This window comes from Struthio camelus, chromosome W (genome assembly GCF_040807025.1).
Source record: "Struthio camelus isolate bStrCam1 chromosome W, bStrCam1.hap1, whole genome shotgun sequence".
Lineage (NCBI taxonomy): Eukaryota > Metazoa > Chordata > Aves > Struthioniformes > Struthionidae > Struthio > Struthio camelus.
The window spans coordinates 18,672,147-18,693,909 of record NC_090981.1 but is presented as its reverse complement, the minus strand read 5'-3'; positions in this window follow the sequence as shown (position 1 = coordinate 18,693,909).

The following is a 21,763-nucleotide window of genomic DNA, read 5'->3' as shown; positions in this document are numbered from 1 at the left end:
TCAATAGTTTGAAAAGGAGCAGTGAATCCAGGGATTTCTCTAGGAGGGGCTCCCAGCAGCAGCACCCGTGGGTGCTGCTCTGACCTTCCCAGCAACCCCTGGCAGGCAGGGCACTACTTTCAGGGCTGTGGCGCAGGTGGCAATGCATAAAACTGTACTTCAGGAAGGAGATTCAATAAATGGGATTATCTTTAATGGGATTACTCAGTAAGGGACCAGACTGTGAGTGAGCACTCTTACGAGAGAGACAAAAAAACACTCCAAATTAACAACAGATTGAAGTGACTGGGTTAAGGGGAATAGACATTGAATTCATAACTGGTCCAAGATCTTTGCTTTTCTGGAGATGAAAGGTCAAGGCAGGCAATTGCCAACTGTTGCCTTTTGCTCTTTAACTAATATACGTAGTATGAAGGAGTATGTGGGTTTCTTTAGGCTTAAATAACAGTTTTTGCTAAACATCCTTAATATGCAAAACTTCGTAAAATGCAAATTTTTACTGGCTTGCCCAAATGTAGAATTGGAGGAAAAGTCTCAGTTTTTGAATTATTTGGAAAAATCTCGTGTTTTATAATTTTGTTTTCATGTGCAACTAAATTGAAAAGCAGAACTTTCAGAATACTAATCCCACAAAGAAGTGTCAGAAGATATCAGTTTGAAAAGGATTGTACATTTCCTGGTGAACTTTATTTAAATAAAAACATCTCTAAATGTTTTAGTTTGGCATGCTGGACTGCCTTTCATGCTTCACGGGATTTTAATTCAGGAACATTTCTCTATGCAGCAGGTCTGTGGCAGATGGTACCTCCTGGATACCCAGGACATGGGTATCCAGGATATTTATTTGGGGGGGATGGTCACATTGCTCTGTGGGAGAGGAAATCTTTGGGGGGCCTAGAATTGGGGGAAAGACTGGGGTTCTGAATTATATGTCTCATGAGGCAGAGGGCTGATAAGAAATTGTGGAACCAATTAAATATCGGTTGAACACACAAAACACTCTGAGAGTGACTGAACAGAGACAAAATGAAATATATCAATCTTGTGCTTGAATAACAATTTTTAAGCACAAGCAATCTATTTTTTTTCAAATAAAACTTTGATTCAATGGAAACTGTTGACCAGTTATATTTGAATTTTTGAATACATCTTCCCTTTAAACTATCTGTGATGCTGATGTTACGTTTGATGCTATTTCTTTTGACAGGCAGTAGAAATTCTTGAATGTGAATTGAGTTTCACTGAGAGAACGTGTTCAGAAACTGCTGTCCCTAAAATACTAATTTTAACACATCCAACATCTGCATTACATTAGATTTAATTCATACAGAATAATTCCAGTCATTTACAATAAGTATTGAAAGCAATTTAAAACATATGTCTCATAAATGGTTTGCCATAATCTATGTAGCTTCATCACCATAGCACAGATGCTTGTGCTGAAGAAGCTAAAGGACGTGATAAAGCATATTTTTGCATTTACTGAAAATCTTGACAGTTTTCTGTCATTTCTTGACTTCTGTGCATCAGACACAGTTCTCGGTCAGAGCTTTTCTTTTTGTAGTCCTTAAACAGCTTTTGTGCTGTTCTGGGAGTAGACATGAACTGATTTTTCTTAGTTTAAACTCCCATGATGACACACCACTACTTGACCTTGACATATACGTTACTGTTCTACTAAATTTATGAGACCTGGAAACATTTATTTCGTGGTAAATCCATCCATTCATGGGTGTGTCATGCATTCCCAGAGCCAGGACAGATATTCCACAGTTCTGGATGTGTATGTCTATCCTGATGACATTTCTGACTGGTAATTCTTTAAACTGCGTCATATAAAACTCATTGACTGTCTGATTGCCTCTTCAAACCTTTACTTTGCCTCTTTGCTGGCACATGCAACACGTTATCTGCATTTACGTAGTAGTGAAAGCTGCTTTCACAGAGCATTTGCTATGATTGTAACTCCACTTTTCTGATCTAAGAGTATGAAGAAAGGAAAAAACACTGGAAATTATTAAAAAAAAAAAAAAGTAAAGGTAGGGAGATGACACAGGAGATCTGACCATCTTGCTTCACTTTTTGGGGTACTGAGTTGTGTTTTATCCCTTACTTAAAAGGGCAGTGGAAAATCTGATCTCAGTCCTAAAGTCTATAAAAGAGCACCACCATGCAATTACTCATGTTCTTGAAGACTTGGTCTTGGAAATGCGAGAAAAAGAGCCAAATCATTGGAAATAGGAATCCAATTTCTTAGGGGATCAGGGTTCACATATACAGAGATAGATAGATAAAGAGCTGTATAGTGCCAGAATATTTATGATAGAGAGGGCAGAGGAAATTCTGTCCTCTTCTGTAAAATATACAATGCCTGTGAAAATAGATTCATTCTAACATAACCGCTCACCTGGCCAACTGAAGGATTTTTATGTGTGGTTCCTTGTAAGCTTACGTTTTCCTTCTGTCAGAAGAATTGACGTTTCTCTTGGTAAATGAAAGCCCCAAAGTACAAGTGTCACACAAGGGGTTTGCATGTTAGATTTTGAGGAACGCTTAGATTTCTTTCTCATCTATAAGTCAATTATTTCTGTTCTTATCAGGCCAAAGCCCGGAAGTACTTTGACTCACATTCAAGTCAGACGGGATTCTCTGGCTATGGCTGGGTACCAGCTATGTGACTCAATTTTGGCAGAGATAAGGTTCATCTTTCGGCTATTTGAGAGGTAGAAGGGAACTTAAAATAGGATGAGAGCTGTTACACCGTAATCAGTAGGTCTACTTTTCTTCTTAAGCTACAACAGAAGGACAGGCACTCTGAAGTCTTCAGACTTTCCCTTTGAATGTTTATGCTTGCCTGTTTTTTGTGAAGTGCTTTTAAATGTACGAGGTAAAGGAAAATAACTTTTTGAGAATAATATTTTGTTATACGTTGTGTTCACACTCAGCCTTAGTGCTCCAGTGTATAAGTTACTTTATTTTGTCCACTGTCTTTTTGTTTTGTTTTGTTTTGTTTTTTTCATGAAACGTTAGAAGGACTCTACTCATCCAGTAAATCTTATTCCTCTGGTTGAACTTCTTGGGTAAAATTTTGGCACCACGGCAAGCAGCTGGAGTTTTGCTGCTCACTCCACTGGGGTAGGAGGAAATATCCCCTCCTGATTTGGCCACCTGGCAAGGTTAAAATAGAGAAAACGTTAGTTCTACAGCTTTCGCAATGACAGCGTCAGAAATGTGATTTGCTTTCTATTATTTTTAATTGTAGATAAGACTCTACTTTTCAGGTGCCATTAGACAGACCGTTTCATGAGGACAAGCAAAACTTATCAGAAATGTAACCTATCTCCATAGTTACATTCCTGAAAAATTCTATTTCTTTTCGTTATGGTGAAAAGAGGATAGGAGTTTTAGACGTTGCATGCCTAACTCTCTGAAAAAGGCACATGCAGGCCATTGGCCATCCTGACCTTTCAGAAATATCTATTCAAAACCTACAAGAAATCTAACAGGAAACATGAATCTTAGTCAGTAGTCCCTGTGGTAGATTAAGCGTTGGTTGCTGAAGTAAAGAGCTCTTTGTCGCCCAAACACTTCCTTCACTTTAACTTGGAAGGGTTGCTGGAAAATTGTTTGAATTGGCCTTTTCCCATCCAGTGACTTCTGTGTAGTCCACATCTAAGTAAATATATAATCACAAGAGCACAGAATTATGTTATAGTCTGACTCTGGAATAGCAAAGGGCTTAGTGGCTTTGTCTAAGTGACCAGAAATATTTTTTATCATAATGCTAATTGGCAACTGTAACTTTGAAATGTGTATTTATTATTTAGCTTGTTAAAACTAGATGAAGGTGAAAGTGCAAAGAAAATCAAAATTGATTTTTTTCTTCCTTCACTGCTCAGAAAAAAATGTTTAAGAATTCAATTTGATTAATCATTGACTCCACGGCTCATGTGTGGTCTTCACACATACTTGGAGGTTAATATCATGAACTAGTTTTTTTTTTTCTATGAAAGGTCCTTATTGTTCCTTGCTTGATCTGTTTCTAATAGCTGGAAAAAACTAATTTCATTTTTCTCTGCCTTACAATTGGAATATTCTAACTATTGTAGCCAATAACTTCTCTGTGAGCTTGGAGATTAGACTGGACAGCCCAGTCTAGAAATATCACTGTCAAGAATTGCCTTCAGTAAGGTTATACTCAGGAATTTCCAAGGATTCCTGCTGGATAACCTCTTTCCTTTTTACATTTGAGAGATATTTGGGGAGGGCAAAGTAGAGAAGACAAGACATCTATGGCCCACTAAAAGTTACCTGGTTGGTTCAGGTTCTCAGAATCTTACAAAGTATTGCCTAATTAGAATTTTAGAATTTGATCTTTGCAAAAAAGACAAATCGGAAGAGAATACTGTATTGAACTATTTGCAGAACCAATGTTTAGGTGGAGCAGAGTAAGAAAAAACTTCAAAGGAAACACACATCAGAGTTGGTGTAATCTGTGCTGTTATTTGCCCAGCAGAATTGGTGAATAAAGAAAATTTACTTCTCCATGGAATACCGAATTCAGCATTGAATTTCCTAAGAATCTAATCAATATGTTATGAAGTAACCTCAAAAATCACTTTTCAGTGTGTAAGTTGGAATAAAAGAGTTCATTTCCAGCTAGCAGCTGATGCATTAGATTTCATTTAGAATAGTAACTTTTTTTCTTAAACTGTTCTTCATTTTTTTCACCACCAGCCTGACCACACATTAAATTCTATAGAAATCTGGCTTTCTGGATTAGCCTGCTTTAGGGTACACTTACAGTGGGAGTGGTATGTTATGTAATATTGAATGGATTGAATTCTTCATAATCATCATAAATGATACTTAGATGCCAGCTGTTTGTGTATTTACATACCTGGGCTTTTTTACTTCAACATATTTATATCAGAAGCAATATTACATTGTCAATAGTCTAATCTGATTATATAAATATATTTTCCTTGCCATTTTAGTTAACTAAAAATCTTCTCATTGCTTTCATGGGCCTAAAATTTCATCTAAACTTTCCAGTGAAATTCTACCTGCATGGAAATTGGTGGCTATTGATTCAGTTGTGTTTGCTATTCTTTTCCGTAGAGTTAATACTATCCAGTGCAGTCTATTTTAGCATCACAGAAAATCACGACCTGAACTAGTGTATAACTTCCTTCCATCCTTCTTTCCTTCCTTCCTTAGAATTTCTGGAGTACTAGAAAGCTGATAATGAACACACAGAAATTTGAACCTTCACTCAGCAACTTGAAAAATACTGGAAGAAGTAATCATTGCCCAGCGACAGAATTTCAGCTAAATACTGTTTTCCAGTTTCTATTAGTTTTAGCCATGTCTTTAAAACTAAAAATGTTCAAGTTCTCTAATTGACTGTAGAGACGATTTAAGTCTATATACCTTTGTATTATACACAATTTTTCACCAGTATACAGTGTTACATCACAAATATATAGAGATAGTTGTTCAGCTGAACAGGGAATACATGAAGGTCATGGTATCTTGTATTGCTCTTTAATCCTTTTTACTTATAATTCATTCCAGTCTTCAGTTTTCACTGATATTTTCCAACTATCGAATATCTTATGGCTCAGAGAAATCACCAGGGAGAGCTATTTATGAAAGAATATTGCTCGAATAAAAACTCAAAGCAATAGTGAATATGAACAGTATTTGATGCAGAATACTTGAATTCAGAGACTTCATGTAACAACATTTCTCTCATTATCTGGGTATTTGGGATAATGAAATTTCCTGTCAGTATCTTTTCCTTCACAAATGAAAATTTTTTTCTGAACCTGCTGTCATTCACTGGTTTCTTTTGTCATTAATTTCCATAAGGTTGAGTAGAGATCAAGACGAATACTACTTTGAAGCATGTTAATTTAAAAAAAAATTGTATCTGATCATTTTTTGGTTGCTCATCCCCTTAAAAGGCTAATAGGGATCTTTCTGTAGACAATGTCTAAGGATCTGAGTGTTTTAGCTCTTGTGATTTGCACCTTGCAACATTTTGGTAAGCTTTTCTGCGTTCTTTCTGTCAAGAAACACATGACTGACACTGGTGTAGAAGCCCATTCTCATCTACAGCTAATTGAGAAGGTGGCAGCCTGTTGAGGCAGAAGTTTTCTTATAAAGGAACTGTGTAGCAGTCTTAATCCTGCTTCCTACAGAGGTCAGGAAGAGTTTTGCATTTGACTTTGTGGGAGCCAAATTGGTCCCTGGTTGAATAGAAAACAATCACTCACTGTATGGTGAGAATTTATATTCTGCAAAAAAGAGTATCTATTATTAAAAGGGACTGACATAGGGGTCACTGGGCAATTTTAGTAGCCTACAGATCATTACATTTAGTGCTCAGTTTTTTTCTTTTTATGCAAGAAAAACTCACATTGACTTCAGTAAGAGTTTTTCTTACTTAAGGAGTACAGAATTGGGTACTTAGCTGAGAACTAAAGCAGCATTAATGACTTCCATATGTCATTGCATAAACTTCATTCATGTGTTTTTGATTTAATGGATTATAAAACAGAAAACAAAAATATTCTGTGTAACTTTTTGTGAGAAACAGAAATGCTTTAAAGATCACGGATGAGAACAATTGGGTTTTAGTTAGATGTGCAGTAATTGTTTGAACCCTGGAAATCACTTCTACAAAACAATCTCTTGTTCTTTTTGTTCGGTCTATCTGTCTTACATACTGTTTCCATTCTCTTGTCTTCGCCTTTTTTATTTCCAAAGGCCCTGTGGGGATATTATGTCAGCACTTCTTGGCCTCATGTGGTGAAGTTGTCAATGCTGAATTAGGCATTTTTTTAATATAACCATACCAATCCTGTGCACAGGTCTTTCATGCAAAGTCTTTGATTGTATAGGGAGGTGAAAATACGTAGTATACCACTGTAACTGAAGTAAAGTGAGAATGTGGAAACTAGCAAGAGAATGTGAATTTGTTGTATAATTAAGGACTCAATGTATAAATCATTTTCACCTCTTGCTTTTCTGCAGAAGTCCTTAAACACAGACACTGTGCTTTGCCATAGGATGTGGGACTGCAAGGATAGCAAGGATAAAAACTAAAGCAAAATAAACGCCTTTACTACTTAACCTTAAAAAACATTAGCAGCATCTGTAGCTACTGAAAATACTGATGTGAACCTTCTTTTTTGTTCTAAGAATCCTACCAAATTATAATATATTTTCTCCTGTCAGAGTGGTCATCCAAAAGCCCAAAGTGGGCTTCTAATCTGAGCTCAGGATTTGGGACTTGCAAGTATCTGCGCTCCCTGAAGCAGGTTTCCCTCCATGGCCGTTATTTGCGTTTCTCTGCCAGATAGCTGCAGGCAGATAGCAAGAAAAGAGCTGCTCTTTTTGTGTTTGCTGTATTCAAAACTTACCTTGTAGTTTACCTGAATGTGAATGATGTAAAATAGTGTAAGCCTCGGATCGTCATGTAAGGGGCTGACCTTCTTTGTATTTGCTTAATGAACTGTGCTGTGTTATTCTCTTACTGATGAAGTGAGGAAGAAAACACGAATATGGCAGTCTTTTAATGAGCTATGGTCATACCACACGAGCAGTTCTCAGACAAACTTTTGCTCTGGCTGGAGATTTAGGTCAGTAGGTCACGAATTACTCACTTAGAGAAAAAAAGTTGACGTTGATCAACAAGGCTGCAAAATTTAGCACTGTGGATTGAAACAGACTAATGCAAAAATGACAAATAGCGCAAGCAGAAGTGAAATCAAAGGATCAAGGGGGCATATGGGGACATATCAAGGTCTCTTCTTTGTGGGTGACTATGTTTTTAAGAGTTTTGCTGTGGGCAGCATCACCTCTTGAAGAAGTAAGAGGCTTCAGCGGAAAGAAATGAATAAGCAGTCAGAATTTCATACGTGTGCAGTATAATTTTCCTACTATGTACAATCTAAATATTTTCCCCAATAGTTCAAATAACTCTTTCCCTGCAAAGTAAAGTTTGAGCTTCCTCTTGAGTATACTTCCAGGCCTTTGGCCTCATGAGCTATGTGAAGCGGTTTCTCACCTTTCTTCATCCTTTCTTTCTTCGGTGCCTGGTGTCTCCGCTCAGTGTGGTCATTCTGTGCAGTACTGCCTGCACAGGGCACCCTGGAGCTGGGTCCTTCAAGGCTAGCAGAGAGAAATTTCTGAGAATTCGTGGAAAACAGGCTGCAGAGAAGGAATGGATAACTGTTTATTAAATCTCGAGGTACTTCCAACCTCTCACCTCCCATTCTTCCTCTGAAATCCTACTGAAGCCTTCCAGCTGGACAGTACGGCCACCAAGACTATTGTAGCGCTACTCAGGTAATTAGTCCTAAGCTGCTGATATTTCATTGATGAGGAATCCTACTTCTCAATTTTGATTTTTAAAGAAGTTATTTGATCAATCTAAGCAAACAATCCCCCATCTTTCCTGCTCTCTGAGGTTGCTGAGAAGCTTTACCTCTTCTGTTTTGGATTGCCACCAATACAGGTAAGAAATTGTTTTATTAGGACATAGAAGATGCGTCTTCGGTAGTAAAAAGTATGTGTTAATGGCTATGTTTTAGCCTTGTAAGTAATAGCTTGAAGTTTATATAGCTGGATTTTATGTAGAAAGAACCTCACAGAATAAATAAGAAACAATAAAAAGCCATAAAAGTGAAGATGTTACTCAGTAAACAGATTCTTTCAAGAGATCTTGTCTTAATGGTGACAGTATGTTTCCAAGTTACTGAAAATTGGCGGGGGAGCGGGGAGTATCTTGGACATCTCTCTTTTTATTGCCTTGCGCCCTTAATCCATTTGCGGTTCTCAGACACAGGAGGAGCTTGTGTCGCAGCCAGAAGCTGGGAGCCCTTGCAATACCTTGAGAGACCCTATTTTTACTGGCTTTCTAGACAAGTTGTGCAGACCAAAGAACTTTTGATATCCGGGTAGGCATGCAAATTCAGCACAAACCTTCTGAGTCTCCCTATTGGTATTTACTACCTTTTTCCTCCACCAAAAAGCAGTATTAGCTATTCATTACAATAATATTTGAAAAAAGGAAACCTCTTTTTCTCTCTATGATGAGGAAATTAGAAAATTAAAGAGAAATGTTGCATACAATTTATTTCATGGGGTATGCTGCAGGTCAATGTTAGATATATAATGTGTTACTGTATTACGAGTGACAAATTCCTGTGAGGCTTTTTGAGTATGTAGATATAACGATAACACAAGATCAGCTAAAAAGTGGAAAACTTGGATCAACATTTAAAAAATACTAGCCACCAACCCCCATTCCCCAACCCCTTCAGCATTTGTTTTTCACTTATAAACTTTGGTGGCAGAACATTGATCACATTGTGTCAAAGACTTAAAGAAATATCACTTGGAGAAGAAGGATTTAGTTAAAGAATGTACTGTGTTAACAGAGATGGGTAGTAATAACGTATGGAGTGTAACGTATATACACGGCATGGCTTCCAGCTGTTTGGCCTCATAGTTATTATGTGCACTATGAAAAAATAAATGAATCTTTGGATAATTTAGCAAAACATTTCAAGAGTCCATCAGTTACTCTTTCTGAAGAAGTAAGGAAAGTTTCCTTTCATTATTAATTCTGAGGTATGTGGTGACATCTACAAGATAGATCCTAAAAAGTCAGCATGACCAGTGAATTTTGAGAGTGAGCTTAAAATTATTTCAAGAAAATCATTACATTTTCCTATATATATATATATATATATATATGTATATATCTGTATTTTCTGAGGGTTTAACAGCCTTTCTGGCTTAAAATTGTTAGCCCTCCAGAAGGAATATACAAATTTATGTCAGTAGTCTGGTTTTTAGTACTCTTTCAGAGTTTTTTATTCTGGTACTGATTTAAGTCTAGGCAAGTATAAGTGAAAAGTTTGTCAAATGCAACTCTTTTAGGGGAAAAAGACGTTAGGGAAAATAGTTTCAGATCAGTGTGTCCTAAAAAGGTGATTGTATTTTTCCAATTCCTGACCCTTCTGATTTTTCACTTTTTTAAGCCAGAGATTTCCCAAACTGCGTTTGTAGCAGGTTTGGTGCTTATTAGTTCTCTAAGACAACTTTGGGGAAGAATCATATTTTCAATGGGAAAATATTTCTGTTTGTTTTGCTATTTCTTGTACATGTGTGTAAACTTTTGGCATTATAACTTGAATCCATAATTACACCCAGGAAGTATATATGATCAGAAAAAACTTTACATGGGACCTCCAGCATTCTTTAATTCCCTAAGACATGGCGTTTAGTGAACAATACTGAGATCTGAGTATAAAATGTACAAATCCTGTAATGTGTTGAAAGACACTGGAAACGACTGAGCCAGGCCTGATAATGCTTAGGCAGATGGGAATCCTATTTCTGAACCTGCATTAAAAGGCTGTAATTTTGGCCACAAACACAAGCAGAATTTACAAACAAGAACTTCTCTTGTTAACCTCCTGCTGCTTTTGCCAAGAAATTTTAGAATTGTAAGATAACGGAAAATAAGAGACATGATTTAAGAGCTTAAGTATCTCTTCAGTCTGCTCTGTGAGCTCCAGCCTGAGATATGAAGGTGGCTGCCAACCCACCAGAATATAAGAAAGTGAAGCAATGAAATGAATTACAGCGTTTCTGCTAGGTGTTTCATTTCAGCAAATGGCATGTATGCTGGAACAAGAAACAAACACAGTAATTATACCTATATATAATGCAGGGCTGTATGTGTGCGTATATGCCTTATTATACAAAAGGGTGAACTTTTTGTTAAGTCATTATTTTTTCCATCTTTGTATCCAGATTTCATTTACAGGAAAAATGACAGGACTTAGCTTTCCTACTGTCATTTCAGAAAAACATTTGTGTCGGGAGAACAGTGACTGGGGAATGTGAGCTGAAAAAACCCTCCTCTGTTTACCCAGGGAGCAAGAGTGTAGACAGCAACTGCTTTTGTTTCTCTGTGCTAGTCCATCTGACTCACTGAAATTCGTATACTCATTTTTGAGGAGCGCGCTTGAACCCCTCCTCATATCTGTGGTGAAGTCATTCACCACCACTATCTTACTGTCATCTCTAACGTCATTTTTCATCCTGTCTTGCCATTAATAGTGTTCTTGGCTGGCCTTCCGAATTAGTCTTCGCTGTGATACTATCAAAAGTTTTCTCCCAGTTCATGTAATTGTGTCTGTGATTTAGCTGTTTATTTGTGTTGCTATTGTAAGGAAAAAGTGAATTGAGGGTCCTGATTCTGTGTCTGAAGCACGTGAGCAGGGCCCCGAGCTTCCATGTGGCTGCTTTGAAGACAAGTAACAAAAAAAGACAGTGAAAGTCCACAAAAGCTCACAGGTTTGTTCACATGGATCTAATTACTGGATTGGGGTCCAAAAATGATGTCAGTTCTGTGTGTCCTTGCAGATGGCCGGTAAATAACTTCTCTTCAGTCAGGTGCTCCTTTTTATTTTCCTTACTATATAGGTCACCTCACCACCACAACCCATCTGTGGGCTCCACAGGCATTAGAGTATTTTAGAACTGGGTCACTCATACAAAAGTGCTAAAACGACTTGTTGAGGGCCACAGAGGAAGTTTGGGGCAGAGTGAGAGTGGAATTTATATTTCCCACAAACCTGCCTAGTCCGTGAACTGCTGGTACAGCCTTCCCTTACACTGCTGAGTTACCCTTCCGACTCTTGTCCCTGACTTGTCCAATCTGCCGTCAGGCTTGAGAGGTTCAGCTACCGGAGCTGGGCAATGTGTAAAAGAAAAAGAAGCTGAAGTATTCGCATAAACTTACCCCCGCCCAAAAAAGTGCTTTGGTCAACCCTGAGCACCCTTTGCATTATCCTGCATCGGTAATTATGCAAATGAACCTCCTTAGTAAGGACTTCTTCAGAGAGAGAAAGTGGTGGATATGGTTCATATATAACTGTACTATAAAATAGAAAAATCTGCAATGTGTGCTCAGTTACAGACAGCTGGGCTCAGAAATTTCCTTACCTAGGATAAAATACTGGCCTCTATAAAGCCAGGGGCAAAACCACCACCGATATTAGGAAGAGCATGATTCCACCTTTGAATTTTGAACTCTATGCAGACAGCCAGAGGGTGGCTGCCTTTCATGGGTGGAAAGTGGAGGGAGAGTTTTGAAAATTAAAATGCATGAAAAAATTGTATTTCTCTGTAAGGTATTCTGAGAGAGAAACAAAATGACAGTGTTTAATAAATAATTATATAAGGACTGATTTGCCCCTCTCAAGGAATTAACTTCTTTCTTGCCCTTTATCTAACTCAAAATAAATTAAATCATAACATTTATCTTATGCTGAGCAAATCTCTCCCGTTCCTCTTGAAGAGTTAAGAGTTTCTGCTGTGAACAGAACAAATGTTTGTCATTTCTTTCAAAGCTGTTTAATGTTATTTTCTTAAAAGAACCATTTTGCTAAAAAAATATTTTATATGTCCTAAAGTCACTGTATTTTAATTAATTTTTGTTTGCTCCTCACTAAAACTTACCTCGTTTGTTGGCACATTCCAACTTTTCTTCTCCCTGGAAAACACTGAGATATAATTTATTTATTGTAGTTTCACAGTTGTTTCTGCTTCATCTGTCACTAAGTTCCCCTTACACAAGTGCAGAAGTATGCAACAATGAAAAATAATGGGCAGGAAAACACTTAAACAAACATTTCCAAAGCTGTAAGAGAGTTTGGTCTGGCATGGGAGAAAAGAATGAAGGTTCAGGTCATGGGGGTAAAATGGGTTCCTCATTTTTTTCTGAACTTTTTTCCCTTCCTCGCAGCAATACCGTAAAATGAACGCTATTAGTAACATAAAACGTTAAACCACTGCTTCAGTGAATTTATATGGACCTGTATTCCAGGATCCACTGTAACTAAGTGAGAAGACACTCTTACTTTGTGTGGCCAAACTTCATAGAATTCTTAAGGAATGATGCAACCAAGGTAACTGGTAATAAAAATCGTTCGGCAGTTTGCAGGTTACTGTAATGCGTCTTAGGCCTGTGGGCAAGACAGATCCGTTAGGTTTTGCTCTCGAAGGATCTACAAGTGATAGCTGTTTATCATATCCCAGCTGAAAGCTCGTAAGTCTAAGAAGAAAACGGTGCCGTTGCGCTAAACGCTAGGGCAGATGGGACTTCCTTAGCATTGCTCCTTTGGTCACTTTGGGGGAAAAAAATCAAGGTCATTCACTTCAGTGAGCTGTAGCAAAGAGAGCCTGGGGGCTGGTTTCAGCTGACAGGTTGCCCGCGTGCAGCTGATGCAGGGTTCATCTCTCCGCTGAGATGAGCTCCTGTCTGCACCTATTTCTTCTCCTGCTTCTTTCCAAAACAAAATCAAATAAGTTAGCTTCAAACTGCTTGACTTAATCAGCTTGACTTTGAAAAGAGCTAGAAGTATTCAGAGTCAGAAAGAGCTGAAAAGCTGTTTTAGAAGCAACTGGCCCACATCCACTAGTTACTGTCTTTTATTTGAGCCCAGTAACTAACTCAGATTTTGCAAATGGGCTTAAGTACATGTTCACATGCCAAATGTGGATGCCCAGGCAACTTATGAACAAGTGTCATACGAAAACTCACAGGCACACCCGTGTCGGGCAATATTTCCCAAAAGAGCGCTTCGGTGGTGCGTCAGTCCCCTTAGCTTGAAGACATGGTCTGGCACGAGGCCATGTTGTCATCTCCACGCTGCTGACCAAAGAGAAAGCACCAGCTTATTGCCTGGCTCTCTTTCCTTTTCGAGAAGAAAATAATAAACTTCCCATAGTAATTTACACAGATGTGGAGGACCAGGCAAAATGATACGTGCATGAGCGCGGAGCTGAAAACTGACATGAGATGGCCTTTTTATAGTCTAAACAACACAAAGATTGAGAGGGTTTTAGCCAAAAGTAAACTATATGGATTTGCTGTGGTTGTGCCACTGTGTTACAGAAGGGCTCTCAGTCATGCAAGAGCCTTTCACTTATGTCCTAAAAAGGAATTTGGGTCCAAAAATCTGCACGGGTATCTAGGCAGCTGGGCGCTCAGAAATGCCTATCACTGATTTCCAGTGGGACTCGAGTGCAGAAATGCTGCTGTAGATCTGAGCTGTGGTACTTAGTACTGGAACGGTTAAGGACATACTGGGGAGGTCCTGCGGTTGAAGCTGCCTAATATATTTAAATCGTTGGTGGGTTAGCCTGGAAAGGAGAGGCTACTTAAGCATTTCTTACCCTATTCAAATTTTTTATCCAGTTCAGCCAAAGTTAAATGTTATGTTCAATGTGCCTCAAGTTTTATAGGTGGTATGGGGATAGATCCATGAAGGGCTGTGCTACTTCTAGCAAGTGTTAACCTTCTTTTGCTCATTATCTGAAGCCGGTCTCTCTGGGTCTCAACTATTCGGGACACATACATTTACCAACACCTCTATGTTAATATGGCCCTCCTGAGATCACAGCTGGGACACAGAGTTTCTGTTGCTGCTTATGATTAGATTAAGACTCTCCTCTTTCCAGCTCGTAGTTTTTATGTCACTGTAGGCTCTAGGAGCCTGTTTTTGCAACTTTTGCCCACTTAAGTTCTGGAGCCATCTCAAGCGGATGAAGGTTTCTAGGAACAGGCCTTTGATTCTTTATTCCCTTGAAAGGGCTTTTTTACTGTAAAGATTTTAAAGTTACATTTTCCGTAGGAAGAGCAAAGCCAAATGTTCACATCACAGCCTTTTCCTGTTCTCTTTTTGGGAAAGAGGACAGTATGTTCATCGGTACATTCCTAGCAGAGGGTACCACTTGCTTAGGGCTGCCATCTGAGTCGCTTGTATGACAGCTCCTTAAACTGCTTCAATTCAAGTCTGCCGTGCTAGTGCCAGCTGGCTAAATGCTAGCTGCGTCCAGAGTCTGTTGATTTTAACTGATAAAAGGATAAGGTGCACCAGATGAGCACCCCTGCTACTCTCTACCACCCTACCACCTCTACAAAACAGGCAGGTAAAGACCTTATCTTGTGAGTACCATGGTGCACTCAGTTTTCTGCCTACCCTGTTAGGCAGGGTACACATTTACACCTCTGCGGCTACTGAATGAAGAGATATACTGCATGCTTTCCCATGGGGGTCAAGCTGTATACCCTGCCGAGTTAGCTGTCAGGAGAGGTCTAAGGCTCTCAGTGAAGAAAAAGGTTCCTAAATTAATATTGTTCAAACATATCAATTGCTTGCGGAGATTTTTCTGAAGTGGGGCTTTTAGTTGTATTCTATTGAGTGCTGTCCTTGTTGAGACCCAGCCAAAAATCAGTTGATCCCTGTTCCTCCCATTTTGCTCTTCTGGAAAAATCTGGAGAAACGCAAGGAAGGCTTGACTTCTGTCATATCGCTGAGGGCTATTAGAACATTGCATGTGAAATGTGAAGGAAATTAGCTACATATCCGAAACATCTGTTTTATTACCTTGGTAAATTTACGTGTGTGCTGGAAGAACATGCAATTCAGATCCTGCCTCCTTCCGCAGTGGCTCTGAATTCCAAGGCCATGAACGCAGGGAGAGCAGCGATGTTATCAATCCCTAACAATAATACGAAAGCATGTTTACCAAAATACATAAATAACGAGGCCCTGGCTTTTTGTCTCTGTTTTCCTTGCACTGTAAACTGGAGCTCAGCTGTCTTTGGTTTGACAACTAGGCGTTCGTTTATTATCTATCTTGCAAAAGGTCCTTGGCTGTATCATTTGTCCTTGAAAGGCAGTTCGGTAGGAGGGAGGCAGACACTGAAAAGGGCTCAACGGAGCATGCAAATGCAGGAGTGAAACCAGTTGTTCCTTTGGGGCAAGCAACGGAGCTAGCTGTGCCATTTCTTCTTCTGGCGTCCCTCTGGCATTCTCAGTCTAATGCTCGAGGGCGGGTGTAGAGTTGATTGGAGCATCACAAAACTCTTCTTTCTAACCGGCTTTGCCCAAAAAGCTGTCCAAAATGTTGCATTTGTATAGGATGTATCGAGTCAACCCTCTCATCCGTTGCATGAGGGGCCTGAGGCAGGGCAGAAAGGCCGAGATGCTCTCTGACTCTCCTCTTCCTTCCCCGCTCACTCACCACCCAGCTGCGGGAATTCAGGTAGACAGTTTTAATGACGTGGAGCTAATCCTGTTTTGCAGAATAAAGCTCTTAGCATGTCACAGTCAGCCAGTGGGTGATATTTAGCAGTTAGGGAATTTGGTCAAAATTCCTTCCTCCTTCCTCCCTCATCTGCCTTTAATTTTACACTGGAAGTCTTTGAAAAAAACTATGAAAAAATTGTTGGGAACCTGCTTGCTTTTAAAGTTTAATATAGCCACTGGAAGAAAATAAGTGTACACATTGCATATTTGCATATCATTTTTAATACATTGCATATATTTTATAGTTCTTGGATGGTGTTGATATTTCCCATGTAATGGGTGGGTTTATGAGGTGCATATGCACTGTGGTGGCACTATACACAGGATTGGTTGTCACTCAAATGTATAGCCAGTAGCCAATATTTTCACAAATAAATTAAGACACTCTTCATCCTACCCACTCTTCTAAGAACTGGCGTTGTAAATGACCCATGAAACTAGTGCAGTGGAAATAGTAATGAATTACTGAAGGGGTGTGCATAATGATTAGCAAAATTCACAGTAAAAATTGTTGTTAAAAAGGAATGACTATTTAATGCAACGTAAGACGGGGGACTAGTCTCAGAGCTGAGCTATGGTGGGCACCTATGTGCTGAATTCCTTAATGATTTTTATGAGTTTTGCATTGGTCTGCTTTCTGTTCTTGCTTTCCCTCTGTCTCCAGCACCAGTGAGCACCTTGTCAGCTGGCAACTGCCAAGAGGGCCTGCAAGGAACGACCCCGAAACAGCAGCTGAAACTGGAAGGCACCAAGATGCTTCTGCCATTCCATAGGGAGTCACTAGACCCCATATGGGATTCAAAGAGATGCAGTGAAAGCTCTGTGCCTGGTGCACAGAGATTAAAATACAGATCTGGAACACATACCAGCATTACCAGTTCACATGGTTCTTGTTGTTAATAGTGGGGCGTTTGTTTGTTTGCTTTTCCTAAAACTCTGACTACTGCATGCTTGTGATTGGTGACAATCTCATCCAAGAAAATAGATTTCTAACCCTCGATTTACTACCTTCTAGTCAAACCCGCCCTCCCCAGGCCTGTTAAAATACGTGTGAAACTCTACAGGATGAAAAAAAAAAGTTATTTTTCTAAACCACGCATTAGCTGATAATAACATGGCAACCGTATTGCAGGTCCTGTGTTGAGATCATTCTCATAAATACTGTCTATAGCAGAAGTTTTCGCCTTTGAATGCATTAGAGCATTGGAAACTTCTGTTTGCCTTGCACACAAGCAGTTAGGCTAATTGGTGGCTTGACCATGAAAGAACGAGGGAGACATATCAGTGAAGGGTGTAAACGAGAGTATATATATCAATACTATTAGTTCAGCCATTTACAATTGGCAGAAACAGTAGGCAAATGAAAATACAGCATAATGACAATTTCTATCATGAACTGAGAGAGCTGAGCCGTTCAGCAAGCGTAAGTTCATTCAATTTAATTCATCAACTTTAATAAATTCCTGAAACTTATCACAAAGGTTGATTTGATAAAGATTGGGAGAATGACTGGAACTCCCCCGACCTCAGAGTTTAATAATTGTTGGATTCTGTACAAACTGACTTGTTTTACTAAAACATCAGGCTCTAGGGTTTTTTTTCCCCCCTATAGATCTCTCAAACTCTGCAGTACTGAAGTTTAAAAGATGCAGGAATCTTAAATCCCAAAGGGTCATAGCCACAGTGAATTTGCATAAAAGTGCAGTCTTGTTCAGTACAAGCATTAGAGCATCAAATCAGCTTCTGATAACTTAGAAACCGATTGATTCATTTGGTTTCACCTGTGCAGATTCGGAAAGGAGATATTTCTATCAGACTATGACTTCTCTTTCTCCACCTTCTGTTTACTCTCTGATTTCATTTGGCAAAACTCCTTTTTGCTGCTATACAGCAGTTTCAGATCAGAGACACTCTCTAATCTCCAGGGTTTACAGGCTGTGCACCTGGTCCTTACAGAAGCAGCCTTGCATGCGTTAAAAAATTATGCAAAACAGGAGGCTTGTTTTCATTGCCTCTTTGCAAAAATTCAGAATGAAGGCCTTTTGCCAAATTCAGAACAACTGGTCCAGTTTGATGTTAAATTCCTATAGGACTTGACTTAATTGCCACATCACAGAATAACTCCTGAGTACACAGTAGAATAAAGATTTTCTATCTTATGGTTTGTAAGTGGATTTTTTTAGTTTTCTTTTCTTGTTTTTGGCAGAGGTAGCCTTGCTAAATTCTCTTTCCTCCTCACCACTAAGAAGAAAAATATTTCAGAAGTGAACACTGAAGTCCTTTGCCCAGCCAAAGTCTTGCAAAGGAGCTAAAAAAGAAGTCCACTCTTTCCTTCCAGTTCTTCAGCTGGTGTCTGACAAGTCCGTAATCCAGGAATAACCTTGCAATACCAGTGAACTTAAAGGTCAGTACCTAGAAAAGGACAGACCTTGGCTACTGCTTCTTAAATGATCTTGGACTCCAGACAGTCTGGGGAGTACCAGAATAAAGAGTTGTGCCATCCATCCAATCACTAGTAAGTACGGGGTGGGGAAGACTAAATAGAGCTAAAAAGGAAGAAAAAAAAAGACTAAAAGAAGGTGCAGGGCATTGAAGTACTTGGCCTGACTTCTTTTTCTTCCTTTTTCTCTTCCAATTTTTTTTTTTTAATCTTTCTTTCTTTTTCTCCCCCCCTCACTCCCCTTTGTAAACTAGAGAAATGCGATAACGTGATCAGGAAATTTAGGTAAACAGAAAAATTTCAAACGGATTTTAGTTTGAGGGTTCAGTGAATTTTAGCAAAGGGGGCATGATATTTTGTGGTATGAGCTCACCCCATTAGCATCATGTAACACTGTGGAATCTGTTATAAAACGGCATTCTCATCCATAGGATAAATATTTTTTCGTTCTGTAAGCAATATTGTGAATGAGAACATGTGGCTGAAATAAATGGTGCTAAAACTCTTTTTTCACCAGGTCCTATCAGCATGAAATATGCATTCTGTCATTTATAACAATAGAGGGATTTATTATTAAAGAGTTGTTTATTCACACACATTACAATTTTACATTTAAAAAAATCACAAAAATTTGGCTTAAAAGAACAAATAACATTTGCAAACACTCTGCAGCTGTTAATGTCAGTTTATCATGGTGATTTTGTTTTGTTCAGTTACGTGGCAGCTGGAGATTTGCTCTCCATGGGCTTTGCAGAGGTCAATAAAAGTCTTTCCAGAGCTCTCAAAGGCTCTATCGCTTCCCTTAAGAAAAGCTTTGCATCTTTCAGGACATAGTCCAACGTGCTAATACCAAACCGTTCTGACAGGTAGCTATAAAAAAAATGCTTTCTGATAAGATATCATGCATGTCTAAAATGCTAAAAATGGAGATTCCTACTCATTTCTGGTTCTGATTTTGGTGAGGACTCTCTAAAATCTGTCTCCCTCACCAAACACTATTTTAGAATTTAGGCTTTATTTTAATGACCTATTGAAATGCCCATAATAAAGCAGTGAGGTTAACTGATCTTGGTGGCACTGCAGGTACATTAAACAACTTCGTTTGTATCTCATTCTAGGTCCTTTTTGCTTTGTAGGTCACTGAAACCCATAAAAAATTAAATATTTCTATTTTTTTTTCCTGAAAATAACTAGTATGGTGGAATGACTACCTGTGATCTTAGCTCCTTTCAAAGTCAAGAAGAAAGCAACAGTGAAGGATTTGTTTAGTTGTGCAAAGAATTGAAAATGGAATAGCTGATTTTGTTCTTCAGATTTCTCCAACAAGAGTACATGAGTGCTTACGTGCGTATGCAAAGCAAACTGTCATTTTTAGACATTACTTGCAAATGAGAGAGACTTTTGTTTTTTGTTTATGAAGCAGAAACAGCTGCTATAATTATGTGGATTTTTTCCTCCTTGCTTTTTGGAACGTCAGGCTTTATTAACATTTTCCTTCCTCATTTTGTCTGGCGGGTAGGAAGAACTGGAGCGAGAGGTTTCACAGCTTTGCTTTTTCCAGACAGAAAGAGACATGTCATCTGCAAGTGCTCGTTTCAGTGCAACCTTTAATTTCAGTGCAGAAAAGAGCGAATATCCCATTCACATTTAATCAGTTGAGGATCATGCTCTCAGAGGAACTCAGAACCTGGTTGGGTCAGTTGCTTGAACGTAAATAAGTGTGACATACACTTGAAAACCTCGCACAGAGTATGTGTAAGCAGGTATGAAGAGAAATGTTGAGTGACTCTAGTTTTTCTCCTGTATAATACTAGATGACCTTCTTTCACGTAACTATTCCTCTGCCTTCTTGATGTTCGTTCGGTTCACCGGGACCCAGACATGGCCTTATTATAACCCATGCGCAGTGTTTTCCAGCTGCCCTGTTTTTGTTGTGGCGGTTTCCTTTCCCGGAGTTAAACTGTAAGGCCTGGGGAGAGCTTTAAAGATGACCATTATATTTAAATTACCATGCAGAATACCTTAGCTCTTGCTAGAGGAGCTGACACATCTATATTTCAGTCTAAGACTGTTGCTTGAGCCACTCTTGAGCAACTTTTACCATTTCGGTTTGTGCCACCATTTGAATTTTTGAAGTAAATTGGCTCATTTGTTAGACTACGATTGAAGGGATTAACCTAGTAGTGACCTCATTCTGTAATAAACATTTGGATACTGCGCCATGCAACGGCAAGACTGTCTCAAAGCCACTATCAGAGGTTTCTTGAAGATTACAATGTCAAAGGGAGTTAGCTTTTCAAGCCGCACTTCTTTCTAATAATAATAGTTACTAGAAACCTAGGGAATAAAGGAATAGATAGGTTATTTTATGTCGGAGAAAGAAAATAGACCTAAAATATTAATTGCTTTCACCTTTCAAGAATACAGAGTAAAGACTTGATTCGTCAGAGTTAACGCATTAACTTTTTTAAAAGTATCATTAAAAAGTCAACCTCAATTTGTCTTCCAGCTTCAAGAATCATGTAAGAAAACAAGCTTACACTTTTTTCTCCTTGTTCTGCTTTTCAAAAATTAATCCACTTTCCCATTTGAGACAGGAAGTTTGTATGATTACAAGCATGACTTTTGTTCCGTCCAACTTTCAGTCCAAGTCTGTAATTACAATGATGTAAAGCACATAGAAATATATTACTTGGATTATCATTTGCAAATCCTTTTTATCAATATATATAGCTTATATTTCCATTCTCTGCATTTTTCACATTTTTACGTACATTATTGAATACTCCTTCAATAAAGGAAAGGTGAGTTAGGATCAATTTCTTTGCCGAACATCGTTTCGTCTGGAATTCCTACCGGATATTTTTAAACATTTTGTGCAAGCGTGTTGTAACAGATGGCTCTAAAAGTGTTTGAAGGCCATATTTAGAGTAAAAGTGTTCTTTAAATAATACACAAATACTGTAATTTGCTGGACAGAGCAAAATCATTAACTAGTTTAAAAATATGTACATACTAACATTCGTGACAATGATTAATCAAGTTTATATAAGAGTTTCAGTGTAACTATAGAAGATCAGTCATGTTTATCAATGTCGTGCTAATAGCATTCCTTAGTCTTCCAGTTCTTTTATGT